Genomic DNA, 16,524 nt, shown 5'->3' on the forward strand with positions numbered 1-16,524 from the left:
ACCATACATAAGGGTAATACAAAAGATTTGTCTTATTGGGGTATATACAAAGTTGAAAAACATTGGAGAGGTGGGGATATACAGAAAAAATTGCTTCTAAAAGAAGCAGAGTATATCTTTAAATTTGATACGCTATTCCCCAAAGGCCTAAATTCAGAGCTCGACATCTCACCATTTCTTCTTGATTAGAGAATATAACTTTTATGCACCCTAACAGAATAATTCATTTCCCCAACAAATGTATTTTCCACACTCCTATACCTATTAGTATTCATTTTTAATATGTTTGGTCAATTTTTAATATTTTAATATCCAAATATGTTTGGTCAAATTTATGAAAAGCAATACAATGGAGCAATGTATAAGGAGGCTGGTGCAAATAAATTATACCACCTTAACTATGGGTTTACGATGAACCAATGGGAAACAGGATACACCTATTAAAGAGAGGAGTCAAACAGTCCAAATCATTCTTGATAAAGCTCCTGGAGGGAGTGAAACGCGTAGAAGTAAAAGACTGTATACCTGACTCCACTATTCTTTGAGCCGATTGAACCAACCCGGGTTGACTGCCACTAAAGGATATCAAAGACAAGCATTATCGGAACCTGCGTGCAAATAGCACTAAGTGCAGGTGAATTTATCTCCAATATATACATCTCCGCTGATCGGTACCTGAGAAGTACAAAGTATCGGATACAAGAAGAAACTTTGTATACTAACGATCCGCCAAGCAGTGATTGGCAGGCGCAAGTCAAGCCCCCATACATCGGGTGTGACGTCAGACGCCAACAACACGAGGATACTGCCAGAAGAACTGAGCCGCAGGACGCACAGGATACCCTGCTGTTGCTCACGCACACGATAAGGTACAATCTGTATGAGAGTTACAAACTGCAATTTAAAGCTAATATCAGTATATGATTACTGGACATTCTTCTTGGTTCATATATATGGACACGATAATTATCTCTGAAAGCACGCTGTGATACAAATACAAAGGTTTGACCTAATCCGGTACAGAGGCATAATTTTATATAAATTCTCCTTCTTATGCATAGCTCTATTTCAAGCTCCATTTTACACAAATTTTATCAAGTTGTTATGTGTTAAATTGTTGTTTTAAACAGATGTCAATTTGTAATTTTATGAACTCTGAATAATTCATGAGAGATTTTGGCAAATTGCTCAGTCACACATCAATAGATATTCTCCCTGTGACCAACAAAATAAGCAGCAAACTAATATTTCTCATGAAGTACTAATGAGTACTACTTTTATGTTTGACCGAATTGTGCTAGAGACGTCTCTAAATTTTAAATATATTGTTATCGAATAAATTACTTTGTTTTTGATAGAAGCTTTTCTGATCTGATTTAATTAACACTTAAAACATTTATCACGGATATTTATCACAGATAGTGTAAACAATTTCACACGAGTATCTTCAGCTATTAGCGCCCTTACAAAATCTCTTTTTTTCCACGGCTTACCATTTTTTAGATTGAAGGATCTAAAACACTGTAAGGGTTTGATACTTTATTTAACCAGCGCACTATTTCCCCACACTTTTTCACATCACGATTTTCCTTCAAAATAATAGTTGCAGCAGGTTTTTCTTTTGATATACCACCTAACTAAATATGGAGGATATTTTTGACTTCAGGGATAAAATCTTTCTAGATATGAGAGAGGAAAACATTCCCTTAACTAATTCGATCAGTTCAGATAAAATTTCAGACCTAATGCAAAGTCTAGAACATGAACTCACAAAAGAATTAAAACAACAAATGGAATTAGTTTTCCTTAATAGATACACAAAAAAGGTATTATACCAAAAGGACTACTTTTAAAGAAAAACTGCACTTTCACTTTAAGTGACACTTTACAAATAGAATGGAAAGATACACTGACTAAAGCCTCTAACACACTAATTGAAATCTTGAAAAGATCTAGAAAAGAAACACTTCTAACCATTGAGAAAAATATTTTAGAAATTAAAGAGAAATTAAAGGACAGGAAAAACGAAAATGAATACAAAGAAAGACAAAAAGTAATTATGGATAAACTAAATAATCTGAATAAAGATCTATTAAGAACAAAATGAGGAAAAATGGAAAGGGACATAAAAAATATTAGTCAATCTCAACAAATAGAAGAAATTACTGAAGATAATATAGACACATCCAAGACCCATACTAATTACCATCCACACAGTAACACCTACAAAAACAAAAGACAACATAATACTTACCATCATTATGAGAATAATAGGTATCAAAATACATATAATAGGAATGCATATCAAAATGAAAGATCATCTAACTATAACAGAGACCATCACTATAATCAACAACCATGGTATAGAGCAAGAGAACATTATTATCCACACAATAGGACAGATAATACCTATTCTAGGACATATAATGAAAAACCCAATGAGTGGGAGTATCCAAGAACTTACAGGACAGATAACAGACAATGGGACTCTTGGAGAACTCCGACCCACAATAGGTTTGAACCCTTAAGAGACCTAGACCAAAGAAGAGAAAATCAAATACATAATGATTCCCCTCTTTTTTTAGGGAAAAGCCCTTTGAAAGAGGGCACCTCAAGGGACCTCTTTCAGCCAGAAATAGAAACAAATCCCAGAAGAAAAAGGGGATTAGAGGAAAGAGAGGAAGGGGACTATCCAGAAAAACTCCAAAAAGAGGGAGATAACTAACAATAACCAAGGAATATATAACTTAAGTAGTACTCCCCTAAACAAAGAGGAAGAAAAAGTCCTAAGCCTAGGTCTCACATATGCTCCTACTGCCAGACTCAATAAATGTAATACTTTTATACATGTAAAAAAATTTGTGAGAAATCTAACCCTAAAAAGACATTTCTTAAAAAACCCTATAGAGAGACAGCTGAATATACAAACATCTGTGAAAATTAATCACTCTAATTTAAAACCAAAATCTAAATTTAACCCTATACAATCAAAAGGGAATTATCTAGATACTTTTGAAAAACTAGTGCTCAAAGACATTAAAAGATGTAATCCTCCACAACCAAAACAGTTCAACCTAAGCCTGAAGGAAAAAGCTATTATTAATAAACTACAGAACAATAAAGAGTTAACTATAAAATCTGCAGATAAGGGCGGCGGTATAGTCGTGATGGACACCACAAAATATCTTAATGAAGCCCATAGACTCTTAGACAATACCACAACATATAAAAAACTGGATCTTAATCCTACAAATAAATATATACAAATACTTAATAAATTGTTGGTAGAAGGTAAAAGATCAGGTGTATTAAATGAAAAAGAATATCAATTTCTTATTCCTCAAAATCCTAGAATACCGATCTTTTACTTTCTACCAAAAAATCACAAGAGCCTAATCGATCCCCCTGGTAGGCCCATCATATCAGGGATTGATTCCATTTCCTCCAATCTCTCAAGATATGTGGATGGATATCTACAAAAATACGTAACAAATTTAAGTTCTTACTTGAGGGACTCAACTCAAGTACTTAACATTTTAAATACTTTCCAGTGGGACGATGATATGTATCTGGCCACCTGTGACGTAACGTCACTGTATACAGTGATAGACCACAAAAAGGGAATGGAGGCAATCAAACACTATCTAACAAAAGACACAGATATGCCAGAAATACATAAGGAATTTATTTTGATGAGCATCAAATTTATCCTAGAGAACAACTATTTCTCTTTTAATAATAAGTTCTATCTCCAAATAGAAGGAACAGCAATGGGTACAAGGTTTGCACCTAGCTACGCCAATCTTTTTATGGGTCTTTGGGAAGAAAGTTTCTTCGGATCCGGTGGCTATGGTGCAAAACTTGTACTCTACAAAAGATATATTGATGACCTTATAATAATTTGGAAAGGGCCAGAAACTGATCTAATTAAAACGTTTGAAAAAATGAACCAAAATAATTTAGGTCTGCATTTCACACATAACCAAAGTAAAGAGTCAATTACTTTCTTGGATTTGGAAATCATGGCACTGGGTAATAAGATAGAGACTAAAACACATTTTAAAAAAGTTGACTGTAACAATTATCTGCATGCCAAAAGTTGTCATCTGGACACCTGGAAAGACAACATACCAATAGGGCAGTGTCTCAGAGTACGAAAAAACTGCTCTAGGATGACAGATTTTGAGGACCAGCCAGGAACATTAATTGAAAGATTCAACTCAAGAGGTTACAACACAACACATACCAAAAAAAGCATTAGAAAGGGCAAAAAATACCAATAGGGAATCATTACTAGTATACAAAGAAAAAACAAATACAGACGAAAATAGAATAAAAATTCCTTTTATAACTGATTACCACACTGACCATAATATGGTGAAAAAAATTATAAAAAGGCATTGGCACCTCATTAAGGAGGATAATATCCTGGGAGAAAAAGTAACAGATAACCCCAGCTTTGTCTTTAAAAAAGCAAGTAACCTAAAATCAGCCCTTGCACCCAGTGAACTAAGAAAACCCAAAAACAAAAAATTAATACAAAAAGATCTTCATGGACAGAAGCTAACAGGTTTTTTTCCATGTTACTCATGTAAATCATGCAGACACAGTAATAAATCCAATAAGATTCAGATAGGTCCTGATAATATCATACTAATCAAAGAACTTATAAGATGCTCACATAAAGGTATCATTTATGTCCTAAAATGCACTTGCAATCTTTTTTATTTTGGAGAAACTAAGAGAACTCTGAGAATCAGCGCCCTTACAAAATCTCTTTTTTTCCACGGCTTACCATTTTTTAGATTGAAGGATCTAAAACACTGTAAGGGGTTTGATACTTTATTTAACCAGCGCACTATTTCCCCACACTTTTTCTATCTCCTTTCTTGCCTTCCTAACCCGTCTCACTAACTGTTTTTCTCACATCTATTCCTGGATCTCCTCTCACTACCTCAAGCTAAATCTCTCCAAAACTGAGCTCCTTCTTTCCCCCCCTTCTTCCGAAATCTCCACCCCCAATCTCTCTATAATTGTCGATAACTCCATCATTACCCCGGCCCTACCCTGCATGCCCAATGTCTTGGGTTCACACTTGACTCAGATCTTTCTTTCACTCCTCACATTCAGTCCTTGGCTAAATCATGCAGCTTCCACCTTAAAAACATCTCTAAAATTAGACATTTCCTTACACAAGACACAACTAAGATTATAATCCATTCTCTCATCCTTTCCTGCCTCAATTACTGCAACTCTGTCCTCTTTAGTCTCCCCAGCTGATGCCTATCTCCCTTACAATCCATAATGAATGCCTCTGCCAGGCTCATCTTCCTTACATGTCGCTCTTCATCTGCTGCACCTCTCTGCCAATCCCTTCACTGGCTTCCTCTTGCCTCCAGGATTAAACACAAAATTCTCACTCTGACATACAAAGCCCTCAACTGCACTGCTCCCCCCTATATCTCAGACCTTGTCTCCAGATACTCTCCTTCCCGTCCCCTTCACTCTGCTCATGACCTCCTTCTCTCCTCCTCTCTTGTTACCTCCTCACACTCCCGCTTACAGGACTTCTCCAGACTGGCTCCTACCTTGTTAAACTCTCTGCCTCGCTCCACAAGACTCTCCCCTAGTTTTGAAAACTTCAAGCACTCCCTAAAGACTCTACTGTTCAGGGATGCATACAACCTACACTAACCTTTCTTTATACAGTTTCCTCTCCTCCATTGCTATCCCCTTGAACCCCCTTAGCATGTAAGCCTAAGAGCCATGCTGTTTGTAGATCACCTTCTTTAGAGCTGACTACAACAGTGTGACTCTTGGAAGGGCCCTCTACCCGTCTGATCCCTATAAATGTTTCCTTGTATTCTGCCTATGTATATAGCTGTCAGGGTTTTTTCCCTGTTGTGTTTGCCATGTGCTGCTGGCAGCCATTTTACTCACCTCTCTTCCTGACTATGGTGCATTGTGGGGGAGGCTGCTCAATTCCTGCACTTCCTTTTATGGCCAGACTGGTGTGCATCATCCATGTGAGACAGGATGCAGTCTCAGAATTGTGATGTCATCACTTATTATTTAAAGGGCCTCTGTTCAGTATGCTTTGCCTTTGCATTGTCTCAGACCTGTTTGTGAGAGTTCCTGTGTATTACCTGGCTGCCTGACGGCCTTCCTGGTTCCTGATCCCTGGCTTGTTCCTGACTCTGCTGTTTTCCTTGTTCCTGATTCCGGCTCATCTGACTATTCGCTTTGGCTCCTGACTCGGCTCGTCTAACTACCAGCTCTGGTTTTGATTCCTGGCTTGTTATTTGACTTGTGGACTTTTTATTATTTTTTGCTATTAATAAAGGTGTGATTATTTTTGCACTACTCGTCTCAGTCTGATTCCTGGCACCCTGACAATAGCGCTGCGGAATCTGTTGGTGCTCTACAAAAAACGATGATAATAATAATAATAATTATAAAAGCAGGCGGTGACCGGTGAAATATATGTTGGATTTTATTGATCATTTTGGACTCGGTTTAGTGTGGTTCTGTTTTCCCTTAACCTGAGTGATTTTACGAGCGAATAAACCACATTTAAGACGTTTGATGTCCCCTGTTCCATCTTTATCTTACATGAGCCGTTTTACTGACAGCTAAGTTATCGCTCCTTAGAGTGTGAGTAGATGTATTCTACTTCATTTTAAGTTTGTTCATACAGGACTTCACTATCTGTTGCTATTTTCCCTTTATCAAGGAATTTAACACCAGGATTCCTGAAGATTACATATCCTTATTTAGTGCTTTATCACTGTTTTGTTGTTTTATATTTTGTTGTGATTTATTACAAGTTAACACTTTATTTGATATATGGATTTTCGTTACATTTCTTCTCCTTCTCAATGACCTACCCTCTCTATAAGTCTGGACTCATCTTACAATATTTTCCTATATTGGCCCAGACCTAGGCCTCAACCTAGGCTCCTCTGATACTCATACTTGTACTTGCCCAGCCCCTTTTACTCTTTTACTGTAGAATACATTTAGGATATTCAGCAACATAATGGTAGATTTATTATGCAGTGGATGCTGCATTCTACGCCCATCGTTTCAGTCACACCTGAAACGGAAGTTAAGAAGCAGGGGTCGTTAGGTGGCGGACTAAAATCATTCCAATCCAGATGATTGACACCCCCTGCTAGCGGGCCGATTCTCCCCGAGTGAGCAGGGGGCAGCATTGCACAAGCATTTCACAAGAAATTTTTGTGCAATGTTAAATGCCGACAGTGTATGCTGTTGGCATTTAGCGATGTCGAGCGGACAAAATTTGCTATATCATGTCCGCTCAACATTTGTTAAATCTACTCAATAGAATCTAAAATGCATATTTTAGAAAGTATTTTTGCTACTTTTAATTATTTAGACAAAACAAGAAGTATTTGATTAACTGTGAAATAAGAATATCTGAAAAAGTAAAGACAAACAACATCAGAACAAGCCATCAACTTCTTATATATATATATACAGTCGTATGCAAAAGTTTAGGCACTACTGACAATTTCCATGTTTTTCATTTATAAATAATTAGGTGTTTGGATCAGCAATTTCATTTTGATCTATCAAATAACTGAATGACACAGTAATATTTTAGTAGTTAAATGAGGTTTATTGGATTAACAAAAAATTTGCAATATGCACCAAAACAAAATTAGACATGTTCATATATTTGGGCATCCCAACAGAAATATCACAATAATATTTATTAGAGCCTCCTTTAGCAGAAATAACAGCCTCTAGATGCTTGCTATAGCCTGTAATGAGTGTCTGGATTCTGGATGAAGGTATTTTGGACCATTCCTCCTTAAAAAACATCTCCAGTTAAGTTAGGTTCGATGGTTGTCGAGCATGGACAGCCCGCTTCAAATCACCTCACAGATTTTCAATGATATTCAGGTCTGGGGACTAGCATTGCCGTACCAGAACATTGTATTTGTTTTGCTGCATAAATGCCAGAGTAGATTTTGAGCAGTGTTTTGGGTCATTGTCTTGTTGAAATATCCAGCTCTGGCGTAACTTCAACTTTGTGACTGATTCCTCAACATTATTTTCAAGTATCTGCTTATATTGAGTGGAATCCATGTGACCCTCAACTTTAACAAGATTCCCAGTACCGGCACTGGCCACACAGCCCCACAGCATGTTGAAACATCCACCAAATTTTATTGTGGCTAGCAAGTGTATGTCTTGCAACGCTGTGTTCTTTTGCCGCCATGAATAACACCCCTTGTTATGACCAAATAACTCAATCTTTGTTTCATCAGTCCACAGCACCTTCTTCCAAAATGAAGCTGGCTTGTCCAAATGTACGTTTGCATACCTCAAGTGACTCTGTTTATGGCATGTGTGCAGAAAAGACTTCTTCCGCATCACTCTCTCATACGCTGAATTGTTGAACAATGCACAGTGACACCATCTGCAGCAAGATGATGTTGTAGGTCTTTGAAGGTGGTCTGTGGACTGTTCTTAATAGACATGTGCATGGCTAAAAAATTCGGTTAGTTTTCGGTTCGGATCGATTCAGACTTTTCCAATTTCGGATCGGATCGAATCGAATTCGGCAAAATTTGAATGAATTTGTTTCGGATTTATTCGGATTAGAATAAATTCGTTTCGGATTAATTCGGATTCAAATAAATTCGGCTGAATTCGGTTCTATTCGGTTCGATTCGGTTCCGAAATTCGGTATGTTTTACTACACTAACACCCATAAACTACCTATGAACCAGTAAACCGAGCCCCCCCACATCGCAAACCCTATAATAAAATTATTTAACCCCTAATCTGCCGCCCCCGCTATCGCTGACACCTGCATTATCTTATTAACCCCTAATCTGCCGACTGGATATTGCCGCCACTATAATAAATGTATTAACCCCTAAACCCCCGCACTCCCGCCTCGCAAACACTATAATAAATTTCATTAACACCTAATCTGCCCCCCCAACGTCGCCGCAATGTAACTACAAGTATTAGCCCCTAATCTGCCGACCGGATATCGCCGCCACCTACATTATAGCTATTAACCCCTAATCTGCTGTCCCTAACATCGCCGACCCCTAAATTATAGTTATTAACCCCTAATCTGCCCCCCCCCAACGTCGCCGCAATCCTAACTACAAGTATTAACCCCTAATCTGCCGACCGGATATCGCCGCCACCTACATTATAGCTATTAACCCCTAATCTGCTATCCCTAACATCGCCGACCCCTACATTATAGTTATTAACCCCTAATCTGCCCCCCCCAACGTCGCCGCAATCCTAACTACAAGTATTAACCCCTAATCTGCCGACCGGATATCGCCGCCACCTACATTATAGCTATTAACCCCTAATCTGCTGTCCCTAACATCGCCGACCCCTACATTATATTTATTAACCCCTAATCTGCCCCCCCCAACCTAACTACAATATTAACCCCTAATCTGCCGACCGGACATCGCCGCCACTATAATAAATGTATTAACCCCTAAACCGCCGCACTCCCGCCTCGCAAACACTATAATAAACTTTATTAACCCCTAATCTGCCCTCCCTAACATTGCCGCCACCTACCTACAATTATTAACCCCTAATCTCCTGCCCCCAATGTCGCCGTACTATAATAAGGTTATTAACCCCTAAAACTAAGTCTAACCCTAACCCTAACACCCCCTAACTTATATATAATTTAAATAAAACAAAATAAATTTACTATAATTAAATAAATGAATCCTATTTAAAACTAAATACTTACCTGTAAAATAAACCTTAAGCTAGCTACAATATAACTAATAGTTAAATTGTAGCTATCTTAGGGTTTATTTTTATTTTACAGGCAACTTTGTATTTATTTTAACTAGGTACAATAGTTATTAAATAGTTAATAACTATTTAAAAACTACCTAGTTAAAATAAATACAAATTTACCTGTAAAATAAATCCTAACCTAAGTTACAAATACACCTAACACTACACTATCATTAAATTAATTAAATAAATGAATCCTATTTAAAACTAAATACTTACCTGTAAAATAAACCCTAATATAGCTACAATATAACTAATAGTTACATTGTATCTATTTTAGGATTTATATTTATTTTACAGGCAACTTTGTATTTATTTTAACTAGGTAAAATAGCTATTAAATAGATATTTACTGTTTAATAGCTACCTAGTTAAAATAATTACAAAATTACCTGTAAAATAAATCCTAACCTAAGTTACAATTAAACCTAACACTACACTATCATTAAATAAACTAAATAAATTAACTACAAGTACCTACAATTAAATACAATGAAATAAACTAAACTAAAGTACAAAAAAAACAAACACTAAATTACAAAAAATAAAAAAATATTACAAGAATTTTAAACTAAGTAACCTAATCTAAGCCCCCTAATAAAATAACAAAGCCCCCCAAAATAAAAAAATGCCCTACCCTATACTAAATTACAAAAGATAACAGCTCTATTACCTTACCAGCCCTTAAAAGGGCTTTTTGCGGGGCATGCCCCAAAGAAAACAGCTCTTTTGCCTGTAAAAAAAAAAAACAATACCCCCCCACATTACAACCCACCACCCACATACCCATAATCTAACCCAAACCCCCCTTAAATAAACCTAACACTACCCCCCTGAAGATCTCCCTACCTTGAGTCGTGTTCACCCAGCCGGGCCGAAGTCTTCATCCGATGGGGCAGAAGAGGACATCCAGACCGGCAGAAGTCTTCATCCAAGCGGGGCAAGAAGAGGTCTTCCATCCATCAGTAGTCTTGATCCAGGCGGCATCTTCTATGTTCATCCATCCGGAGCGGCAGCATCCTGAATACATCCGACGCGGAGCATCCTCTTCTTTCTTGATCCGACGACTAAATGACTGTACCTTTAAGTGACGTCATCCAAGATGGCGTCCCTTGAATTCCGATTGGTTGATAGGATTCTATCAGCCAATCGGAATTAAGGTAGGAAAAATCTGATTGGCTGATGGAATCAGCCAATCAGATTCAAGTTCAATCCGATTGGCTGATCCAATCAGCCAATCAGATTGACCTCGCATTCTATTGGCTGATCAGAACAGCCAATAGAATGTGAGGTCAATCTGATTGGCTGATTGGATCAGCCAATCGGATTGAACTTGAATCTGATTGGCTAATTCCATCAGCCAATCAGATTTTTCCTACCTTAATTCCGATTGGCTGATAGAATCCTATCAACAAATCGGAATTCAAGGGACGCCATCTTGGATGCCGTCACTTAAAGGTACAGTCATTTAGTCGTCGGATCAAGAAAGAAGAGGATGCTCCGCGTCGGATGTATTCAGGATGCTGTCGCTCCGCTCCGGATGGATGAACATAGAAGATGCTGTCTGGATCAAGACTTCTGATGGATGGAAGACCTCTTCTTGCCCCGCTTGGATGAAGACTTCTGCCGGTCTGGATGTCCTCTTCTGCCCGATCGGATGAAGACTTCGGCCTGGCTGGGTGAACACGACTCAAGGTAGGGAGATCTTCAGGGGGTTAGTGTTAGGTTTATTTAAGGGGGGTTTGGGTTAGAGTAGGGGTATGTAGGTGGTGGGTTGTAATGTGGGGGGGTATTGTGTTTTTTTTTACAGGCAAAAGAGCTGTTTTCTTTGGGGCATGCCCCGCAAAAGGCCCTTTTAAGGGCTGGTAAGGTAATAGAGCTGTTAGCTTTTGTAATTTAGTATAGGGTAGGGCATTCTTTTATTTTGGGGGGCTTTGTTATTTTATTAGGGGGCTTAGATTAGGTGTACTTAGTTTAAAATTCTTGTAATATTTTTTTTATTTTTTTTGTAATTTAGTGTTTGTTTTTTTTGTAGTTTAGTTTAGTTTATTTCATTGTATTTAATTGTAGGTACTTGTAGTTAATTTATTGAATTTATTTAATGATAGTGTAGTGTTAGGTTTAATTGTAACTTAGGTTAGGATTCATTTTACAGGTAATTTTGTAATTATTTTAACTAGGTAGTTATTAAACAGTAAATATCTATTTAATAGCTATTTTACCTAGTTAAAATAAATACAAAGTTGCCTGCAAAATAAATATAAATCCTAAAATAGATACAATGTAACTATTAGTTATATTGTAGCTATATTAGGGTTTATTTTACAGGTAAGTATTTAGTTTTAAATAGGATTAATTTAACTATTAGTTATATTGTAGCTATATTAATAGCTAGTAGGGGGCTTAGATTAGATGTAATTAGTTTAAAATTATTGTAATATTTTATTATTTTTGTTTTTTGGTACTTTTCTGATGGATGGAAGACCTCTTCTTGCCCCGCTTGGATGAAGACTTCTGCCGGTCTGGATGTCCTCTTCTGCCCCATTGGATGAAGACTTCGGCCCAGCTGGGTGAACACGACTCAAGGTAGGGAGATCTTCAGGGGGGTAGTGTTAGGTTTATTTAAGGGGGGTTTGGGTTAGAGTAGGGGTATGTGGGTGGTGGGTTGTAAATTTTGGGGGTGTATTGTGTTTTTTTTACAGGCAAAAGAGCTGTTTTCTTTGGGGCATGCCCCGCAAAAGGCCCTTTTAAGGGCTGGTAAGGTAATAGAGCTGTTAACTTTTGTAATTTAGTATAGGGTAGGGCATTTTTTTATTTTGGGGGGCTTTGTTATTTTATTAGGGGGCTTAGATTAGGTGTAATTAGTTTAAAATTCTTGTAATATTTTTTTTATTTTTTGTAATTTAGTGGGGTTTTTTTTTTGTACTTTAGTTTAGTTTATTTAATTGTATTTAATTGTAGGTACTTGTAGTTAATTTATTTAATGATAGTGTAGTGTTAGGTTTAATTGTAACTTAGGTTAGGATTTATTTTACAGGTAATTTTGTAATTATTTTAACTAGGTAGCTATTAAATAGTCAATAACTATTTAATAGCTATTGTACCTAGTTAAAATAAATACAAAGTTGCCTGTAAAATAAATATAAATCCTAAAATAGCTACAATGTAACTATTAGTTATATTGTAGCTATATTAATAGCTAGTAGGGGGCTTAGATTAAGTGTAATTAGTTTAAAATTATTGTAATATTTTATTATTTTTGGTAATTTAGTGTTTGTTTGTTTTTTGGTACTTTTCTGATGGATGGAAGACCTCTTCTTGCCCCGCTTGGATGAAGACTTCTGCCGGTCTGGATGTCCTCTTCTGCCCCATCGGATGAAGACTTCGGCCCGGCTGGATGAACACGACTCAAGGTAGGGAGATCTTCAGGGGGGTAGTGTTAGGTTTATTTAAGGGGGGTTTGGATTAGAGTAGGGGTATGTGGGTGGTGGGTTGTAATGTTGGGGGTGGTGTTTTTTTTTTACAGGCAAAAGAGCTGTTTTCTTTGGGGCATGCCCCGCAAAAGGCCCTTTTAAGGGCTGGTAAGGTAATAGAGCTGTTAACTTTTGTAATTTAGTATAGGGTAGGGCATTTTTTTATTTTGGGGGTTTGTTATTTTATTAGGGGGCTTAGATTAGCTGTAATTAGTTTAAAATTGCCGGTCTGGATGTCCTCTTCTGCCCCATTGGATGAAGACTTCGGCCCGGCTGGGTAAACATGACTCAAGGTAGGGAGATCTTCAGGGGGGTAGTGTTAGGTTTATTTAAGGGGGGTTTGGGTTAGAGTAGGGGTATGTGGGTGGTGGGTTGTAATGTTGGGGGGTGGTATTATGTTTTTTTTTACAGGCAAAAGAGCTGTTTTCTTTGGGGCATGCCCCGCAAAAAGGCCCTTTTAAGGGCTGGTAAGGTAATAGAGCTGTTAACTTTTGTAATTTAGTATAGGGTAGGGAATTTTTTATTTTGGGGGGCTTTGTTATTTTATTAGGGGGCTTAGATTAGGTGTAATTAGTTTAAAATTCTTTTAATATTTTTTTATTTTTTGTAATTTAGTGTTTTTTTTTTGTAATTTAGTGTTTTATTTTTTTGTACTTTAGTTTAGTTTATTTAATTGTAGATAATTGTAGGTACTTGTAGTTAATTTATTTAATGATAGTTTAGTGTTAGGTTTAATTGTAACTTAGGTTAGGATTTATTTTACAGGTAATTTTGTAATTATTTTAACTAGGTAGCTATTAAATAGTCAATAACTATTTAATAGCTATTGTACCTAGTTAAAATAAATACAAAGTTGCCTGTAAAATAAATATAAATCCTAAAATAGCTACAATGTAACTATTAGTTATATTGTAGCTATATTAATAGCTAGTAGGGGGCTTAGATTAGGTGTAATTAGTTTAAAATTATTGTAATATTTTTTTATTTTTGGTAATTTAGTGTTTGTTTGTTTTTTGGTACTTTTCTGATGGATGGAAGACCTCTTCTTGCCCCGCTTGGATGAAGACTTCTGCCGGTCTGGATGTCCTCTTCTGCCCCATCGGATGAAGACTTCGGCCCAGCTGGATGAACACGACTCAAGGTAGGGAGATCTTCAGGGGGTAGTGTTAGGTTTATTTAAGGGGGGTTTGGGTTAGAGTAGGGGTATGTGGGTGGTGGGTTGTAATGTTGGGGGTGGTGTTTTTTTTACAGGCAAAAGAGCTGTTTTCTTTGGGGCATGCCCCGCAAAAGGCCCTTTTAAGGGCTGGTAAGGAAATAGAGCTGTTAACTTTTGTAATTTAGTATAGGGTAGGGCATTTTTTTATTTTGGGGGGCTTTGTTATTTTATTAGGGGGCTTAGATTAGGTGTAATTAGTTTAAAATTCTTGTAATATTTTTTTTATTTTTTGTAATTTAGTGGGGGTTTTTTTTGTACTTTAGTTTAGTTTATTTAATTGTATTTAATTGTAGGTACTTGTAGTTAATTTATTTAATGATAGTGTAGTGTTAGGTTTAATTGTAACTTAGGTTAGGATTTATTTTACAGGTAATTTTGTAATTATTTTAACTAGGTAGCTATTAAATAGTCAATAACTATTTAATAGCTATTGTACCTAGTTAAAATAAATACAAAGTTGCCTGTAAAATAAATATAAATCCTAAAATAGCTACAATGTAACTATTAGTTATATTGTAGCTATATTAATAGCTAGTAGGGGGCTTAGATTAAGTGTAATTAGTTTAAAATTATTGTAATATTTTATTATTTTTGGTAATTTAGTGTTTGTTTGTTTTTTGGTACTTTTCTGATGGATGGAAGACCTCTTCTTGCCCCGCTTGGATGAAGACTTCTGCCGGTCTGGATGTCCTCTTCTGCCCCATCGGATGAAGACTTCGGCCCGGCTGGATGAACACGACTCAAGGTAGGGAGATCTTCAGGGGGGTAGTGTTAGGTTTATTTAAGGGGGGTTTGGGTTAGAGTAGGGGTATGTGGGTGGTGGGTTGTAATGTTGGGGGTGGTGTTTTTTTTTACAGGCAAAAGAGCTGTTTTCTTTGGGGCATGCCCCGCAAAAGGCCCCTTTAAGGGCTGGTAAGGTAATAGAGCTGTTAACTTTTGTAATTTAGTATAGGGTAGGGCATTTTTTTATTTTGGGGGTTTGTTATTTTATTAGGGGGCTTAGATTAGCTGTAATTAGTTTAAAATTGCCGGTCTGGATGTCCTCTTCTGCCCCATTGGATGAAGACTTCGGCCCGCCTGGGTGAACATGACTCAAGGTAGGGAGATCTTCAGGGGGGTAGTGTTAGGTTTATTTAAGGGGGGTTTGGGTTAAAGTAGGGGTATGTGGGTGGTGGGTTGTAATGTTGGGGGGTGGTATTATGTTTTTTTTTACAGGCAAAAGAGCTGTTTTCTTTGGGGCATGCCCCGCAAAAAGGCCCTTTTAAGGGCTGGTAAGGTAATAGAGCTGTAAACTTTTGTAATTTAGTATAGGGTAGGGATTTTTTTATTTTTGGGGGCTTTGTTATTTTATTAGGGGGCTTAGATTAGGTGTAATTAGTTTAAAATTCTTTTAATATTTTTTTATTTTTTGTAATTTAGTGGGTTTTTTTTTTGTAATTTAGTGTTTTATTTTTTTGTACTTTAGTTTAGTTTATTTAATTGTAGATAATTGTAGGTACTTGTAGTTAATTTATTTAATGATAGTTTAGTGTTAGGTTTAATTGTAACTTAGGTTAGGATTTATTTTACAGGTAATTTTGTAATTATTTTAACTAGGTAGCTATTAAATAGTCAATAACTATTTAATAGCTATTGTACCTAGTTAAAATAAATACAAAGTTGCCTGTAAAATAAATATAAATCCTAAAATAGCTACAATGTAACTATTAGTTATATTGTAGCTATATTAATAGCTAGTAGGGGGCTTAGATTAGGTGTAATTAGTTTAAAATTATTGTAATATTTTTTTATTTTTGGTAATTTAGTGTTTGTTTGTTTTTTGGTACTTTTCTGATGGATGGAAGACCTCTTCTTGCCCCGCTTGGATGAAGACTTCTGCCGGTCTGGATGTCCTCTTCTGCCCCATCGGATGAAGACTTCGGCCCAGCTGGATGAACACGACTCAAGGTAGGGAGATCTTCAGGGGGGTAGTGTTAGGTTTATTTAAGGGGGGTTTGGGTTAGAGTAGGG

Source organism: Bombina bombina, chromosome 10, assembly GCF_027579735.1.
Source record: "Bombina bombina isolate aBomBom1 chromosome 10, aBomBom1.pri, whole genome shotgun sequence".
NCBI lineage: Eukaryota > Metazoa > Chordata > Amphibia > Anura > Bombinatoridae > Bombina > Bombina bombina.